Below are 17292 nucleotides of genomic sequence, written 5' to 3'. Positions count from 1 at the left end.
ACTCATATATCCTTTGTGTCCTTGCCTCTGTCCTTGTCATGGACTGGAGGCTTTTCCTCAGATGCCTGGCAGCATCCATGCCCGGTAGCTACCCTGACCTCCTCCTCGGCATGACCACGAGCGCTTTCCCTTCCTCCAGAGAGATGTTTTGTCCTGCTTGCAGCCGCGGACTCCTCCACGGGCGCCAGCTGAGGAAGTGCATCTCTGCTGGAGGTCGCAGCCTGCCCAGTAGCTACCCTTTCCTCCTCCCAGGCACGGATGGTGAGCTTTTGGCTGCACCGCAGGCTCTTGTCACCTTTGCTTTGCCGTCTCATTGAATCCCATTTCTTTGCTGTTCTGTTGGTTGTTTTTGTTTCTTTCTGCGTATTGTCATTTTTCCCCTGGGTCCCATTGGTTTGCTTTCCTTTGTTCGCTTGGTTTTGCTTTCTCTACTGCTCCTTTGGCTTTGCTCTCCATTGTTAATTTCATGTTTGTTTGTGTTATTTGCTTTGCTTTCCTTTTTGTTGTTCATTCTGTTCCTTGGCTCTTGGTTTTCTGGTATTGCTTTGCTTTGTCCTACTTTCTACTTCGCTTCTTGTCTTTCATTCTGGTTTGTTTTGTTTGTTTTTTCCATGTTCTCCCCTTAGATTTTGTTAGCTTTGATATTGTCTCACTGTGTTGCTTTGAATTTTTTGCTTTGCTATATACTTGCAGACCATGCCCTTGGTTTTTTTTGGTACTTTTTCCACCGGATTACTTGTCTCTTTTCCTTTTCCTTTTGGCTTTTGTTTCCTGCTCGGTTGGCTTTGCTTTCTACTGCTGATTTTTCTTTTTGGTTGGTTCTTTTTCTTTCCAGACCATGCCTTTGCATTATTTTCATCTGTTCTAAAAGTTAGTCTCCTCTTTTCTCCTCTATTACTTTGGCTTTCATTACATTCCTCCTTCTTGCACTAACCTTGCCTTTCCTTACCTGATGTTAGACTTCTGTATTGTTCACTCATATATCCTTTGTGTCCTTGCCTCTGTCCTTGTCATGGACTGGAGGCTTTTCCTCAGATGCCTGGCAGCATCCATGCCCGGTAGCTACCCTGACCTCCTCCTCGGCATGACCACGAGCGCTTTCCCTTCCTCCAGAGAGATGTTTTGTCCTGCTTGCAGCCGCGGACTCCTCCACGGGCGCCAGCTGAGGAAGTGCATCTCTGCTGGAGGTCGCAGCCTGCCCAGTAGCTACCCTTTCCTCCTCCCAGGCACGGATGGTGAGCTTTTGGCTGCACCGCAGGCTCTTGTCACCTTTGCTTTGCCGTCTCATTGAATCCCATTTCTTTGCTCTTCTGTTGGTTGTTTCAGTTTCTTTCTGCGTATTGTCTCTTTTTCCACTAGGTCCCATTGGTTTGCTTTCCTTTGTTCGCTTGGTTTTGCTTTCTCTACTGCTCCTTTGGCTTTGCTCTCCATTGTTAATTTCATGTTTGTTTGTGTTATTTGGTTTGCTTTCCTTTTTGTTGTTCATTCTGTTCCTTGGCTCTTGGTTTTCTGGCATTGCTTTGCTTTGTCCTACTTTCTATTTTGCTTCTTGTCTTTAATTCTGGTTTGTTTTGTTTGTTTTTTTTTTTTTCCATGTTCTCCCCTTAGATTTTGTTAGCTTTGATATTGTCTCACTTTGAATTTTTTGCTTTGCTATATACTTGCAGACCATGCCCTTGCTTTTTTTTGGTACTTTTTCCACCGGATTACTTGTCTCTTTTCCTTTTCCTTTTGGCTTTTGTTTCCTGCTCGGTTGGCTTTGCTTTCTACTGCTGATTTTTCTTTTTGGTTGGTTTTCTTTCCAGACCATGCCTTTGCATTATTTTCATCTGTTCTAAAAGTTAGTCTCCTCTTTTCTCCTCGATTTCTTTGGCTTTCATTACATTCCTCCTTCTTGCACTAACCTTGCCTTTCCTTACCTGATGTTAGCCCTCTGGTTCTTCATTCCTCTGTGTCCTTTGTGTCCTAGCCTCTGTCCTTGTCATGGACTGGAGGCTTTTCCTCGGGTGCCTGGCAGCATCCGTGCCCGGTAGCTACCCTGTCCTCCTCCTCGGCATGACCACAAGCGCTTTCCCTTCCTCCAGAGAGATGTTTTGTCCTGCTTGCAGCCGCGGACTCCTCCACGGGCGCCAGCTGAGGAAGTGCATCTCTGCTGGAGGTCGCAGCCTGCCCAGTAGCTACCCTTTCCTCCTCCCAGGCACGGATGGTGAGCTTTTGGCTGCACCGCAGGCTCTTGTCACCTTTGCTTTGCCGTCTCATTGAATCCCATTTCTTTGCTGTTCTGTTGGTTGTTTTTGTTTCTTTCTGCGTATTGTCATTTTTCCCCTGGGTCCCATTGGTTTGCTTTCCTTTGTTCGCTTGGTTTTGCTTTCTCTACTGCTCCTTTGGCTTTGCTCTCCATTGTTAATTTCATGTTTGTTTGTGTTATTTGCTTTGCTTTCCTTTTTGTTGTTCATTCTGTTCCTTGGCTCTTGGTTTTCTGGTATTGCTTTGCTTTGTCCTACTTTCTACTTCGCTTCTTGTCTTTCATTCTGGTTTGTTTTGTTTGTTTTTCTTTTCCATGTTCTCCCCTTAGATTTTGTTAGCTTTGATATTGTCTCACTGTGTTGCTTTGAATTTTTTGCTTTGCTATATACTTGCAGACCATGCCCTTGGTTTTTTTTGGTACTTTTTCCACCGGATTACTTGTCTCTTTTCCTTTTCCTTTTGGCTTTTGTTTCCTGCTCGGTTGGCTTTGCTTTCTACTGCTGATTTTTCTTTTTGGTTGGTTCTTTTTCTTTCCAGACCATGCCTTTGCATTATTTTCATCTGTTCTAAAAGTTAGTCTCCTCTTTTCTCCTCGATTTCTTTGGCTTTCATTACATTCCTCCTTCTTGCACTAACCTTGCCTTTCCTTACCTGATGTTAGACTTCTGTATTGTTCACTCATATATCCTTTGTGTCCTTGCCTCTGTCCTTGTCATGGACTGGAGGCTTTTCCTCAGATGCCTGGCAGCATCCATGCCCGGTAGCTACCCTGACCTCCTCCTCGGCATGACCACGAGCGCTTTCCCTTCCTCCAGAGAGATGTTTTGTCCTGCTTGCAGCCGCGGACTCCTCCACGGGCGCCAGCTGAGGAAGTGCATCTCTGCTGGAGGTCGCAGCCTGCCCAGTAGCTACCCTTTCCTCCTCCCAGGCACGGATGGTGAGCTTTTGGCTGCACCGCAGGCTCTTGTCACCTTTGCTTTGCCGTCTCATTGAATCCCATTTCTTTGCTGTTCTGTTGGTTGTTTTTGTTTCTTTCTGCGTATTGTCATTTTTCCCCTGGGTCCCATTGGTTTGCTTTCCTTTGTTCGCTTGGTTTTGCTTTCTCTACTGCTCCTTTGGCTTTGCTCTCCATTGTTAATTTCATGTTTGTTTGTGTTATTTGCTTTGCTTTCCTTTTTGTTGTTCATTCTGTTCCTTGGCTCTTGGTTTTCTGGTATTGCTTTGCTTTGTCCTACTTTCTACTTCGCTTCTTGTCTTTCATTCTGGTTTGTTTTGTTTGTTTTTTTTTTCCATGTTCTCCCCTTAGATTTTGTTAGCTTTGATATTGTCTCACTGTGTTGCTTTGAATTTTTTGCTTTGCTATATACTTGCAGACCATGCCCTTGCTTTTTTTTGGTACTTTTTCCACCGGATTACTTGTCTCTTTTCCTTTTCCTTTTGGCTTTTGTTTCCTGCTCGGTTGGCTTTGCTTTCTACTGCTGATTTTTCTTTTTGGTTGGTTCTTTTTCTTTCCAGACCATGCCTTTGCATTATTTTCATCTGTTCTAAAAGTTAGTCTCCTCTTTTCTCCTCTATTACTTTGGCTTTCATTACATTCCTCCTTCTTGCACTAACCTTGCCTTTCCTTACCTGATGTTAGCCCTCTGGTTCTTCATTCCTCTGTGTCCTTTGTGTCCTAGCCTCTGTCCTTGTCATGGACTGGAGGCTTTTCCTCGGGTGCCTGGCAGCATCCGTGCCCGGTAGCTACCCTGTCCTCCTCCTCGGCATGACCACAAGCGCTTTCCCTTCCTCCAGAGAGATGTTTTGTCCTGCTTGCAGCCGCGGACTCCTCCACGGGCGCCAGCTGAGGAAGTGCATCTCTGCTGGAGGTCGCAGCCTGCCCAGTAGCTACCCTTTCCTCCTCCCAGGCACGGATGGTGAGCTTTTGGCTGCACCGCAGGCTCTTGTCACCTTTGCTTTGCCGTCTCATTGAATCCCATTTCTTTGCTGTTCTGTTGGTTGTTTTTGTTTCTTTCTGCGTATTGTCATTTTTCCCCTGGGTCCCATTGGTTTGCTTTCCTTTGTTCGCTTGGTTTTGCTTTCTCTACTGCTCCTTTGGCTTTGCTCTCCATTGTTAATTTCATGTTTGTTTGTGTTATTTGCTTTGCTTTCCTTTTTGTTGTTCATTCTGTTCCTTGGCTCTTGGTTTTCTGGTATTGCTTTGCTTTGTCCTACTTTCTACTTCGCTTCTTGTCTTTCATTCTGGTTTGTTTTGTTTGTTTTTCTTTTCCATGTTCTCCCCTTAGATTTTGTTAGCTTTGATATTGTCTCACTGTGTTGCTTTGAATTTTTTGCTTTGCTATATACTTGCAGACCATGCCCTTGGTTTTATTTGGTACTTTTTCCACCGGATTACTTGTCTCTTTTCCTTTTCCTTTTGGCTTTTGTTTCCTGCTCGGTTGGCTTTGCTTTCTACTGCTGATTTTTCTTTTTGGTTGGTTCTTTTTCTTTCCAGACCATGCCTTTGCATTATTTTCATCTGTTCTAAAAGTTAGTCTCCTCTTTTCTCCTCGATTTCTTTGGCTTTCATTACATTCCTCCTTCTTGCACTAACCTTGCCTTTCCTTACCTGATGTTAGACTTCTGTATTGTTCACTCATATATCCTTTGTGTCCTTGCCTCTGTCCTTGTCATGGACTGGAGGCTTTTCCTCAGATGCCTGGCAGCATCCATGCCCGGTAGCTACCCTGACCTCCTCCTCGGCATGACCACGAGCGCTTTCCCTTCCTCCAGAGAGATGTTTTGTCCTGCTTGCAGCCGCGGACTCCTCCACGGGCGCCAGCTGAGGAAGTGCATCTCTGCTGGAGGTCGCAGCCTGCCCAGTAGCTACCCTTTCCTCCTCCCAGGCACGGATGGTGAGCTTTTGGCTGCACCGCAGGCTCTTGTCACCTTTGCTTTGCCGTCTCATTGAATCCCATTTCTTTGCTCTTCTGTTGGTTGTTTCAGTTTCTTTCTGCGTACTTTCTCTTTTTCCCCTGGGTCCCATTGGTTTGCTTTCCTTTGTTCGCTTGGTTTTGCTTTCTCTACTGCTCCTTTGGCTTTGCTCTCCATTGTTAATTTCATGTTTGTTTGTGTTATTTGCTTTGCTTTCCTTTTTGTTGTTCATTCTGTTCCTTGGCTCTTGGTTTTCTGGTATTGCTTTGCTTTGTCCTACTTTCTACTTCGCTTCTTGTCTTTCATTCTGGTTTGTTTTGTTTGTTTTTTCCATGTTCTCCCCTTAGATTTTGTTAGCTTTGATATTGTCTCACTGTGTTGCTTTGAATTTTTTGCTTTGCTATATACTTGCAGACCATGCCCTTGGTTTTTTTTGGTACTTTTTCCACCGGATTACTTGTCTCTTTTCCTTTTCCTTTTGGCTTTTGTTTCCTGCTCGGTTGGCTTTGCTTTCTACTGCTGATTTTTCTTTTTGGTTGGTTCTTTTTCTTTCCAGACCATGCCTTTGCATTATTTTCATCTGTTCTAAAAGTTAGTCTCCTCTTTTCTCCTCGATTTCTTTGGCTTTCATTACATTCCTCCTTCTTGCACTAACCTTGCCTTTCCTTACCTGATGTTAGACTTCTGTATTGTTCACTCATATATCCTTTGTGTCCTTGCCTCTGTCCTTGTCATGGACTGGAGGCTTTTCCTCAGATGCCTGGCAGCATCCATGCCCGGTAGCTACCCTGACCTCCTCCTCGGCATGACCACGAGCGCTTTCCCTTCCTCCAGAGAGATGTTTTGTCCTGCTTGCAGCCGCGGACTCCTCCACGGGCGCCAGCTGAGGAAGTGCATCTCTGCTGGAGGTCGCAGCCTGCCCAGTAGCTACCCTTTCCTCCTCCCAGGCACGGATGGTGAGCTTTTGGCTGCACCGCAGGCTCTTGTCACCTTTGCTTTGCCGTCTCATTGAATCCCATTTCTTTGCTCTTCTGTTGGTTGTTTCAGTTTCTTTCTGCGTATTGTCTCTTTTTCCACTAGGTCCCATTGGTTTGCTTTCCTTTGTTCGCTTGGTTTTGCTTTCTCTACTGCTCCTTTGGCTTTGCTCTCCATTGTTAATTTCATGTTTGTTTGTGTTATTTGGTTTGCTTTCCTTTTTGTTGTTCATTCTGTTCCTTGGCTCTTGGTTTTCTGGCATTGCTTTGCTTTGTCCTACTTTCTATTTTGCTTCTTGTCTTTAATTCTGGTTTGTTTTGTTTGTTTTTTTTTTTTTCCATGTTCTCCCCTTAGATTTTGTTAGCTTTGATATTGTCTCACTTTGAATTTTTTGCTTTGCTATATACTTGCAGACCATGCCCTTGCTTTTTTTTGGTACTTTTTCCACCGGATTACTTGTCTCTTTTCCTTTTCCTTTTGGCTTTTGTTTCCTGCTCGGTTGGCTTTGCTTTCTACTGCTGATTTTTCTTTTTGGTTGGTTTTCTTTCCAGACCATGCCTTTGCATTATTTTCATCTGTTCTAAAAGTTAGTCTCCTCTTTTCTCCTCGATTTCTTTGGCTTTCATTACATTCCTCCTTCTTGCACTAACCTTGCCTTTCCTTACCTGATGTTAGCCCTCTGGTTCTTCATTCCTCTGTGTCCTTTGTGTCCTAGCCTCTGTCCTTGTCATGGACTGGAGGCTTTTCCTCGGGTGCCTGGCAGCATCCGTGCCCGGTAGCTACCCTGTCCTCCTCCTCGGCATGACCACAAGCGCTTTCCCTTCCTCCAGAGAGATGTTTTGTCCTGCTTGCAGCCGCGGACTCCTCCACGGGCGCCAGCTGAGGAAGTGCATCTCTGCTGGAGGTTGCAGCCTGCCCAGTAGCTACCCTTTCCTCCTCCCAGGCACGGATGGTGAGCTTTTGGCTGCACCGCAGGCTCTTGTCACCTTTGCTTTGCCGTCTCATTGAATCCCATTTCTTTGCTGTTCTGTTGGTTGTTTTTGTTTCTTTCTGCGTATTGTCATTTTTCCCCTGGGTCCCATTGGTTTGCTTTCCTTTGTTCGCTTGGTTTTGCTTTCTCTACTGCTCCTTTGGCTTTGCTCTCCATTGTTAATTTCATGTTTGTTTGTGTTATTTGCTTTGCTTTCCTTTTTGTTGTTCATTCTGTTCCTTGGCTCTTGGTTTTCTGGTATTGCTTTGCTTTGTCCTACTTTCTACTTCGCTTCTTGTCTTTCATTCTGGTTTGTTTTGTTTGTTTTTCTTTTCCATGTTCTCCCCTTAGATTTTGTTAGCTTTGATATTGTCTCACTGTGTTGCTTTGAATTTTTTGCTTTGCTATATACTTGCAGACCATGCCCTTGGTTTTTTTTGGTACTTTTTCCACCGGATTACTTGTCTCTTTTCCTTTTCCTTTTGGCTTTTGTTTCCTGCTCGGTTGGCTTTGCTTTCTACTGCTGATTTTTCTTTTTGGTTGGTTCTTTTTCTTTCCAGACCATGCCTTTGCATTATTTTCATCTGTTCTAAAAGTTAGTCTCCTCTTTTCTCCTCGATTTCTTTGGCTTTCATTACATTCCTCCTTCTTGCAATAACCTTGCCTTTCCTTACCTGATGTTAGACTTCTGTATTGTTCACTCATATATCCTTTGTGTCCTTGCCTCTGTCCTTGTCATGGACTGGAGGCTTTTCCTCAGATGCCTGGCAGCATCCATGCCCGGTAGCTACCCTGACCTCCTCCTCGGCATGACCACGAGCGCTTTCCCTTCCTCCAGAGAGATGTTTTGTCCTGCTTGCAGCCGCGGACTCCTCCACGGGCGCCAGCTGAGGAAGTGCATCTCTGCTGGAGGTCGCAGCCTGCCCAGTAGCTACCCTTTCCTCCTCCCAGGCACGGATGGTGAGCTTTTGGCTGCACCGCAGGCTCTTGTCACCTTTGCTTTGCCGTCTCATTGAATCCCATTTCTTTGCTGTTCTGTTGGTTGTTTTTGTTTCTTTCTGCGTATTGTCATTTTTCCCCTGGGTCCCATTGGTTTGCTTTCCTTTGTTCGCTTGGTTTTGCTTTCTCTACTGCTCCTTTGGCTTTGCTCTCCATTGTTAATTTCATGTTTGTTTGTGTTATTTGGTTTGCTTTCCTTTTTGTTGTTCATTCTGTTCCTTGGCTCTTGGTTTTCTGGTATTGCTTTGCTTTGTCCTACTTTCTACTTCGCTTCTTGTCTTTCATTCTGGTTTGTTTTGTTTGTTTTTCTTTTCCATGTTCTCCCCTTAGATTTTGTTAGCTTTGATATTGTCTCACTGTGTTGCTTTGAATTTTTTGCTTTGCTATATACTTGCAGACCATGCCCTTGGTTTTTTTTGGTACTTTTTCCACCGGATTACTTGTCTCTTTTCCTTTTCCTTTTGGCTTTTGTTTCCTGCTCGGTTGGCTTTGCTTTCTACTGCTGATTTTTCTTTTTGGTTGGTTCTTTTTCTTTCCAGACCATGCCTTTGCATTATTTTCATCTGTTCTAAAAGTTAGTCTCCTCTTTTCTCCTCGATTTCTTTGGCTTTCATTACATTCCTCCTTCTTGCACTAACCTTGCCTTTCCTTACCTGATGTTAGACTTCTGTATTGTTCACTCATATATCCTTTGTGTCCTTGCTTCTGTCCTTGTCATGGACTGGAGGCTTTTCCTCAGATGCCTGGCAGCATCCATGCCCGGTAGCTACCCTGACCTCCTCCTCGGCATGACCACGAGCGCTTTCCCTTCCTCCAGAGAGATGTTTTGTCCTGCTTGCAGCCGCGGACTCCTCCACGGGCGCCAGCTGAGGAAGTGCATCTCTGCTGGAGGTCGCAGCCTGCCCAGTAGCTACCCTTTCCTCCTCCCAGGCACGGATGGTGAGCTTTTGGCTGCACCGCAGGCTCTTGTCACCTTTGCTTTGCCGTCTCATTGAATCCCATTTCTTTGCTGTTCTGTTGGTTGTTTTTGTTTCTTTCTGCGTATTGTCATTTTTCCCCTGGGTCCCATTGGTTTGCTTTCCTTTGTTCGCTTGGTTTTGCTTTCTCTACTGCTCCTTTGGCTTTGCTCTCCATTGTTAATTTCATGTTTCTTTGTGTTATTTGGTTTGCTTTCCTTTTTGTTGTTCATTCTGTTCCTTGGCTCTTGGTTTTCTGGCATTGCTTTGCTTTGTCCTACTTTCTATTTTGCTTCTTGTCTTTAATTCTGGTTTGTTTTGTTTGTTTTTTTTTTTTTCCATGTTCTCCCCTTAGATTTTGTTAGCTTTGATATTGTCTCACTTTGAATTTTTTGCTTTGCTATATACTTGCAGACCATGCCCTTGCTTTTTTTTGGTACTTTTTCCACCGGATTACTTGTCTCTTTTCCTTTTCCTTTTGGCTTTTGTTTCCTGCTCGGTTGGCTTTGCTTTCTACTGCTGATTTTTCTTTTTGGTTGGTTTTCTTTCCAGACCATGCCTTTGCATTATTTTCATCTGTTCTAAAAGTTAGTCTCCTCTTTTCTCCTCGATTTCTTTGGCTTTCATTACATTCCTCCTTCTTGCACTAACCTTGCCTTTCCTTACCTGATGTTAGCCCTCTGGTTCTTCATTCCTCTGTGTCCTTTGTGTCCTAGCCTCTGTCCTTGTCATGGACTGGAGGCTTTTCCTCGGGTGCCTGGCAGCATCCGTGCCCGGTAGCTACCCTGTCCTCCTCCTCGGCATGACCACAAGCGCTTTCCCTTCCTCCAGAGAGATGTTTTGTCCTGCTTGCAGCCGCGGACTCCTCCACGGGCGCCAGCTGAGGAAGTGCATCTCTGCTGGAGGTTGCAGCCTGCCCAGTAGCTACCCTTTCCTCCTCCCAGGCACGGATGGTGAGCTTTTGGCTGCACCGCAGGCTCTTGTCACCTTGGCTTTGCCGTCTCATTGAATCCCATTTCTTTGCTGTTCTGTTGGTTGTTTTTGTTTCTTTCTGCGTATTGTCATTTTTCCCCTGGGTCCCATTGGTTTGCTTTCCTTTGTTCGCTTGGTTTTGCTTTCTCTACTGCTCCTTTGGCTTTGCTCTCCATTGTTAATTTCATGTTTGTTTGTGTTATTTGGTTTGCTTTCCTTTTTGTTGTTCATTCTGTTCCTTGGCTCTTGGTTTTCTGGTATTGCTTTGCTTTGTCCTACTTTCTACTTCGCTTCTTGTCTTTCATTCTGGTTTGTTTTGTTTGTTTTTCTTTTCCATGTTCTCCCCTTAGATTTTGTTAGCTTTGATATTGTCTCACTGTGTTGCTTTGAATTTTTTGCTTTGCTATATACTTGCAGACCATGCCCTTGGTTTTTTTTGGTACTTTTTCCACCGGATTACTTGTCTCTTTTCCTTTTCCTTTTGGCTTTTGTTTCCTGCTCGGTTGGCTTTGCTTTCTACTGCTGATTTTTCTTTTTGGTTGGTTCTTTTTCTTTCCAGACCATGCCTTTGCATTATTTTCATCTGTTCTAAAAGTTAGTCTCCTCTTTTCTCCTCGATTTCTTTGGCTTTCATTACATTCCTCCTTCTTGCACTAACCTTGCCTTTCCTTACCTGATGTTAGACTTCTGTATTGTTCACTCATATATCCTTTGTGTCCTTGCCTCTGTCCTTGTCATGGACTGGAGGCTTTTCCTCAGATGCCTGGCAGCATCCATGCCCGGTAGCTACCCTGACCTCCTCCTCGGCATGACCACGAGCGCTTTCCCTTCCTCCAGAGAGATGTTTTGTCCTGCTTGCAGCCGCGGACTCCTCCACGGGCGCCAGCTGAGGAAGTGCATCTCTGCTGGAGGTCGCAGCCTGCCCAGTAGCTACCCTTTCCTCCTCCCAGGCACGGATGGTGAGCTTTTGGCTGCACCGCAGGCTCTTGTCACCTTTGCTTTGCCGTCTCATTGAATCCCATTTCTTTGCTCTTCTGTTGGTTGTTTCAGTTTCTTTCTGCGTATTGTCTCTTTTTCCACTAGGTCCCATTGGTTTGCTTTCCTTTGTTCGCTTGGTTTTGCTTTCTCTACTGCTCCTTTGGCTTTGCTCTCCATTGTTAATTTCATGTTTGTTTGTGTTATTTGGTTTGCTTTCCTTTTTGTTGTTCATTCTGTTCCTTGGCTCTTGGTTTTCTGGCATTGCTTTGCTTTGTCCTACTTTCTATTTTGCTTCTTGTCTTTAATTCTGGTTTGTTTTGTTTGTTTTTTTTTTTTTCCATGTTCTCCCCTTAGATTTTGTTAGCTTTGATATTGTCTCACTTTGAATTTTTTGCTTTGCTATATACTTGCAGACCATGCCCTTGCTTTTTTTTGGTACTTTTTCCACCGGATTACTTGTCTCTTTTCCTTTTCCTTTTGGCTTTTGTTTCCTGCTCGGTTGGCTTTGCTTTCTACTGCTGATTTTTCTTTTTGGTTGGTTTTCTTTCCAGACCATGCCTTTGCATTATTTTCATCTGTTCTAAAAGTTAGTCTCCTCTTTTCTCCTCGATTTCTTTGGCTTTCATTACATTCCTCCTTCTTGCACTAACCTTGCCTTTCCTTACCTGATGTTAGCCCTCTGGTTCTTCATTCCTCTGTGTCCTTTGTGTCCTAGCCTCTGTCCTTGTCATGGACTGGAGGCTTTTCCTCGGGTGCCTGGCAGCATCCGTGCCCGGTAGCTACCCTGTCCTCCTCCTCGGCATGACCACAAGCGCTTTCCCTTCCTCCAGAGAGATGTTTTGTCCTGCTTGCAGCCGCGGACTCCTCCACGGGCGCCAGCTGAGGAAGTGCATCTCTGCTGGAGGTTGCAGCCTGCCCAGTAGCTACCCTTTCCTCCTCCCAGGCACGGATGGTGAGCTTTTGGCTGCACCGCAGGCTCTTGTCACCTTTGCTTTGCCGTCTCATTGAATCCCATTTCTTTGCTGTTCTGTTGGTTGTTTTTGTTTCTTTCTGCGTATTGTCATTTTTCCCCTGGGTCCCATTGGTTTGCTTTCCTTTGTTCGCTTGGTTTTGCTTTCTCTACTGCTCCTTTGGCTTTGCTCTCCATTGTTAATTTCATGTTTGTTTGTGTTATTTGCTTTGCTTTCCTTTTTGTTGTTCATTCTGTTCCTTGGCTCTTGGTTTTCTGGTATTGCTTTGCTTTGTCCTACTTTCTACTTCGCTTCTTGTCTTTCATTCTGGTTTGTTTTGTTTGTTTTTCTTTTCCATGTTCTCCCCTTAGATTTTGTTAGCTTTGATATTGTCTCACTGTGTTGCTTTGAATTTTTTGCTTTGCTATATACTTGCAGACCATGCCCTTGGTTTTTTTTGGTACTTTTTCCACCGGATTACTTGTCTCTTTTCCTTTTCCTTTTGGCTTTTGTTTCCTGCTCGGTTGGCTTTGCTTTCTACTGCTGATTTTTCTTTTTGGTTGGTTCTTTTTCTTTTCAGACCATGCCTTTGCATTATTTTCATCTGTTCTAAAAGTTAGTCTCCTCTTTTCTCCTCGATTTCTTTGGCTTTCATTACATTCCTCCTTCTTGCACTAACCTTGCCTTTCCTTACCTGATGTTAGACTTCTGTATTGTTCACTCATATATCCTTTGTGTCCTTGCCTCTGTCCTTGTCATGGACTGGAGGCTTTTCCTCAGATGCCTGGCAGCATCCATGCCCGGTAGCTACCCTGACCTCCTCCTCGGCATGACCACGAGCGCTTTCCCTTCCTCCAGAGAGATGTTTTGTCCTGCTTGCAGCCGCGGACTCCTCCACGGGCGCCAGCTGAGGAAGTGCATCTCTGCTGGAGGTCGCAGCCTGCCCAGTAGCTACCCTTTCCTCCTCCCAGGCACGGATGGTGAGCTTTTGGCTGCACCGCAGGCTCTTGTCACCTTTGCTTTGCCGTCTCATTGAATCCCATTTCTTTGCTGTTCTGTTGGTTGTTTTTGTTTCTTTCTGCGTATTGTCATTTTTCCCCTGGGTCCCATTGGTTTGCTTTCCTTTGTTCGCTTGGTTTTGCTTTCTCTACTGCTCCTTTGGCTTTGCTCTCCATTGTTAATTTCATGTTTGTTTGTGTTATTTGGTTTGCTTTCCTTTTTGTTGTTCATTCTGTTCCTTGGCTCTTGGTTTTCTGGTATTGCTTTGCTTTGTCCTACTTTCTACTTCGCTTCTTGTCTTTCATTCTGGTTTGTTTTGTTTGTTTTTTCCATGTTCTCCCCTTAGATTTTGTTAGCTTTGATATTGTCTCACTGTGTTGCTTTGAATTTTTTGCTTTGCTATATACTTGCAGACCATGCCCTTGGTTTTTTTTGGTACTTTTTCCACCGGATTACTTGTCTCTTTTCCTTTTCCTTTTGGCTTTTGTTTCCTGCTCGGTTGGCTTTGCTTTCTACTGCTGATTTTTCTTTTTGGTTGGTTCTTTTTCTTTCCAGACCATGCCTTTGCATTATTTTCATCTGTTCTAAAAGTTAGTCTCCTCTTTTCTCCTCGATTTCTTTGGCTTTCATTACATTCCTCCTTCTTGCACTAACCTTGCCTTTCCTTACCTGATGTTAGACTTCTGTATTGTTCACTCATATATCCTTTGTGTCCTTGCCTCTGTCCTTGTCATGGACTGGAGGCTTTTCCTCAGATGCCTGGCAGCATCCATGCCCGGTAGCTACCCTGACCTCCTCCTCGGCATGACCACGAGCGCTTTCCCTTCCTCCAGAGAGATGTTTTGTCCTGCTTGCAGCCGCGGACTCCTCCACGGGCGCCAGCTGAGGAAGTGCATCTCTGCTGGAGGTCGCAGCCTGCCCAGTAGCTACCCTTTCCTCCTCCCAGGCACGGATGGTGAGCTTTTGGCTGCACCGCAGGCTCTTGTCACCTTTGCTTTGCCGTCTCATTGAATCCCATTTCTTTGCTGTTCTGTTGGTTGTTTCAGTTTCTTTCTGCGTATTGTCTCTTTTTCCACTAGGTCCCATTGGTTTGCTTTCCTTTGTTCGCTTGGTTTTGCTTTCTCTACTGCTCCTTTGGCTTTGCTCTCCATTGTTAATTTCATGTTTGTTTGTGTTATTTGGTTTGCTTTCCTTTTTGTTGTTCATTCTGTTCCTTGGCTCTTGGTTTTCTGGCATTGCTTTGCTTTGTCCTACTTTCTATTTTGCTTCTTGTCTTTCATTCTGGTTTGTTTTGTTTGTTTTTTCCATGTTCTCCCCTTAGATTTTGTTAGCTTTGATATTGTCTCACTGTGTTGCTTTGAATTTTTTGCTTTGCTATATACTTGCAGACCATGCCCTTGCTTTTTTTTGGTACTTTTTCCACCGGATTACTTGTCTCTTTTCCTTTTCCTTTTGGCTTTTGTTTCCTGCTCGGTTGGCTTTGCTTTCTACTGCTGATTTTTCTTTTTGGTTGGTTCTTTTTCTTTCCAGCCCATGCCTTTGCATTATTTTCATCTGTTCTAGAAGTTAGTCTCCTCTTTTCTCCTCTATTTCTTTGGCTTTCATTACATTCCTCCTTCTTGCACTAACCTTGCCTTTCCTTACCTGATGTTAGACTTCTGTATTGTTCACTCATATATCCTTTGTGTCCTAGACTCTGTCCTTGTCATGGACTGGAGGCTTTTCCTCGGGTGCCTGGCAGCATCCGTGCCCGGTAGCTACCCTGTCCTCCTCCTCGGCATGACCACAAGCGCTTTCCCTTCCTCCAGAGAGATGTTTTGTCCTGCTTGCAGCCGCGGACTCCTCCACGGGCGCCAGCTGAGGAAGTGCATCTCTGCTGGAGGTTGCAGCCTGCCCAGTAGCTACCCTTTCCTCCTCCCAGGCACGGATGGTGAGCTTTTGGCTGCACCGCAGGCTCTTGTCACCTTGGCTTTGCCGTCTCATTGAATCCCATTTCTTTGCTGTTCTGTTGGTTGTTTTTGTTTCTTTCTGCGTATTGTCATTTTTCCCCTGGGTCCCATTGGTTTGCTTTCCTTTGTTCGCTTGGTTTTGCTTTCTCTACTGCTCCTTTGGCTTTGCTCTCCATTGTTAATTTCATGTTTGTTTGTGTTATTTGCTTTGCTTTCCTTTTTGTTGTTCATTCTGTTCCTTGGCTCTTGGTTTTCTGGTATTGCTTTGCTTTGTCCTACTTTCTACTTCGCTTCTTGTCTTTCATTCTGGTTTGTTTTGTTTGTTTTTCTTTTCCATGTTCTCCCCTTAGATTTTGTTAGCTTTGATATTGTCTCACTGTGTTGCTTTGAATTTTTTGCTTTGCTATATACTTGCAGACCATGCCCTTGGTTTTTTTTGGTACTTTTTCCACCGGATTACTTGTCTCTTTTCCTTTTCCTTTTGGCTTTTGTTTCCTGCTCGGTTGGCTTTGCTTTCTACTGCTGATTTTTCTTTTTGGTTGGTTCTTTTTCTTTCCAGCCCATGCCTTTGCATTATTTTCATCTGTTCTAAAAGTTAGTCTCCTCTTTTCTCCTCTATTTCTTTGGCTTTCATTACATTCCTCCTTCTTGCACTAACCTTGCCTTTCCTTACCTGATGTTAGACTTCTGTATTGTTCACTCATATATCCTTTGTGTCCTTGCCTCTGTCCTTGTCATGGACTGGAGGCTTTTCCTCAGATGCCTGGCAGCATCCATGCCCGGTAGCTACCCTGACCTCCTCCTCGGCATGACCACGAGCGCTTTCCCTTCTTCCAGAGAGATGTTTTGTCCTGCTTGCAGCCGCGGACTCCTCCACGGGCGCCAGCTGAGGAAGTGCATCTCTGCTGGAGGTCGCAGCCTGCCCAGTAGCTACCCTTTCCTCCTCCCAGGCACGGATGGTGAGCTTTTGGCTGCACCGCAGGCTCTTGTCACCTTTGCTTTGCCGTCTCATTGAATCCCATTTCTTTGCTGTTCTGTTGGTTGTTTTTGTTTCTTTCTGCGTATTGTCATTTTTCCCCTGGGTCCCATTGGTTTGCTTTCCTTTGTTCGCTTGGTTTTGCTTTCTCTACTGCTCCTTTGGCTTTGCTCTCCATTGTTAATTTCATGTTTGTTTGTGTTATTTGCTTTGCTTTCCTTTTTGTTGTTCATTCTGTTCCTTGGCTCTTGGTTTTCTGGTATTGCTTTGCTTTGTCCTACTTTCTACTTCGCTTCTTGTCTTTCATTCTGGTTTGTTTTGTTTGTTTTTTCCATGTTCTCCCCTTAGATTTTGTTAGCTTTGATATTGTCTCACTGTGTTGCTTTGAATTTTTTGCTTTGCTATATACTTGCAGACCATGCCCTTGGTTTTTTTTGGTACTTTTTCCACCGGATTACTTGTCTCTTTTCCTTTTCCTTTTGGCTTTTGTTTCCTGCTCGGTTGGCTTTGCTTTCTACTGCTGATTTTTCTTTTTGGTTGGTTCTTTTTCTTTCCAGACCATGCCTTTGCATTATTTTCATCTGTTCTAAAAGTTAGTCTCCTCTTTTCTCCTCGATTTCTTTGGCTTTCATTACATTCCTCCTTCTTGCACTAACCTTGCCTTTCCTTACCTGATGTTAGACTTCTGTATTGTTCACTCATATATCCTTTGTGTCCTTGCCTCTGTCCTTGTCATGGACTGGAGGCTTTTCCTCAGATGCCTGGCAGCATCCATGCCCGGTAGCTACCCTGACCTCCTCCTCGGCATGACCACGAGCGCTTTCCCTTCCTCCAGAGAGATGTTTTGTCCTGCTTGCAGCCGCGGACTCCTCCACGGGCGCCAGCTGAGGAAGTGCATCTCTGCTGGAGGTCGCAGCCTGCCCAGTAGCTACCCTTTCCTCCTCCCAGGCACGGATGGTGAGCTTTTGGCTGCACCGCAGGCTCTTGTCACCTTTGCTTTGCCGTCTCATTGAATCCCATTTCTTTGCTCTTCTGTTGGTTGTTTCAGTTTCTTTCTGCGTATTGTCTCTTTTTCCACTAGGTCCCATTGGTTTGCTTTCCTTTGTTCGCTTGGTTTTGCTTTCTCTACTGCTCCTTTGGCTTTGCTCTCCATTGTTAATTTCATGTTTGTTTGTGTTATTTGGTTTGCTTTCCTTTTTGTTGTTCATTCTGTTCCTTGGCTCTTGGTTTTCTGGCATTGCTTTGCTTTGTCCTACTTTCTATTTTGCTTCTTGTCTTTAATTCTGGTTTGTTTTGTTTGTTTTTTTTTTTTTCCATGTTCTCCCCTTAGATTTTGTTAGCTTTGATATTGTCTCACTTTGAATTTTTTGCTTTGCTATATACTTGCAGACCATGCCCTTGCTTTTTT

Source organism: Lagopus muta, chromosome 22 (genome assembly GCF_023343835.1).
Source record: "Lagopus muta isolate bLagMut1 chromosome 22, bLagMut1 primary, whole genome shotgun sequence".
In the NCBI taxonomy this organism is placed as follows: domain Eukaryota; kingdom Metazoa; phylum Chordata; class Aves; order Galliformes; family Phasianidae; genus Lagopus; species Lagopus muta.
Note: the sequence above shows the minus strand (reverse complement) of the source record.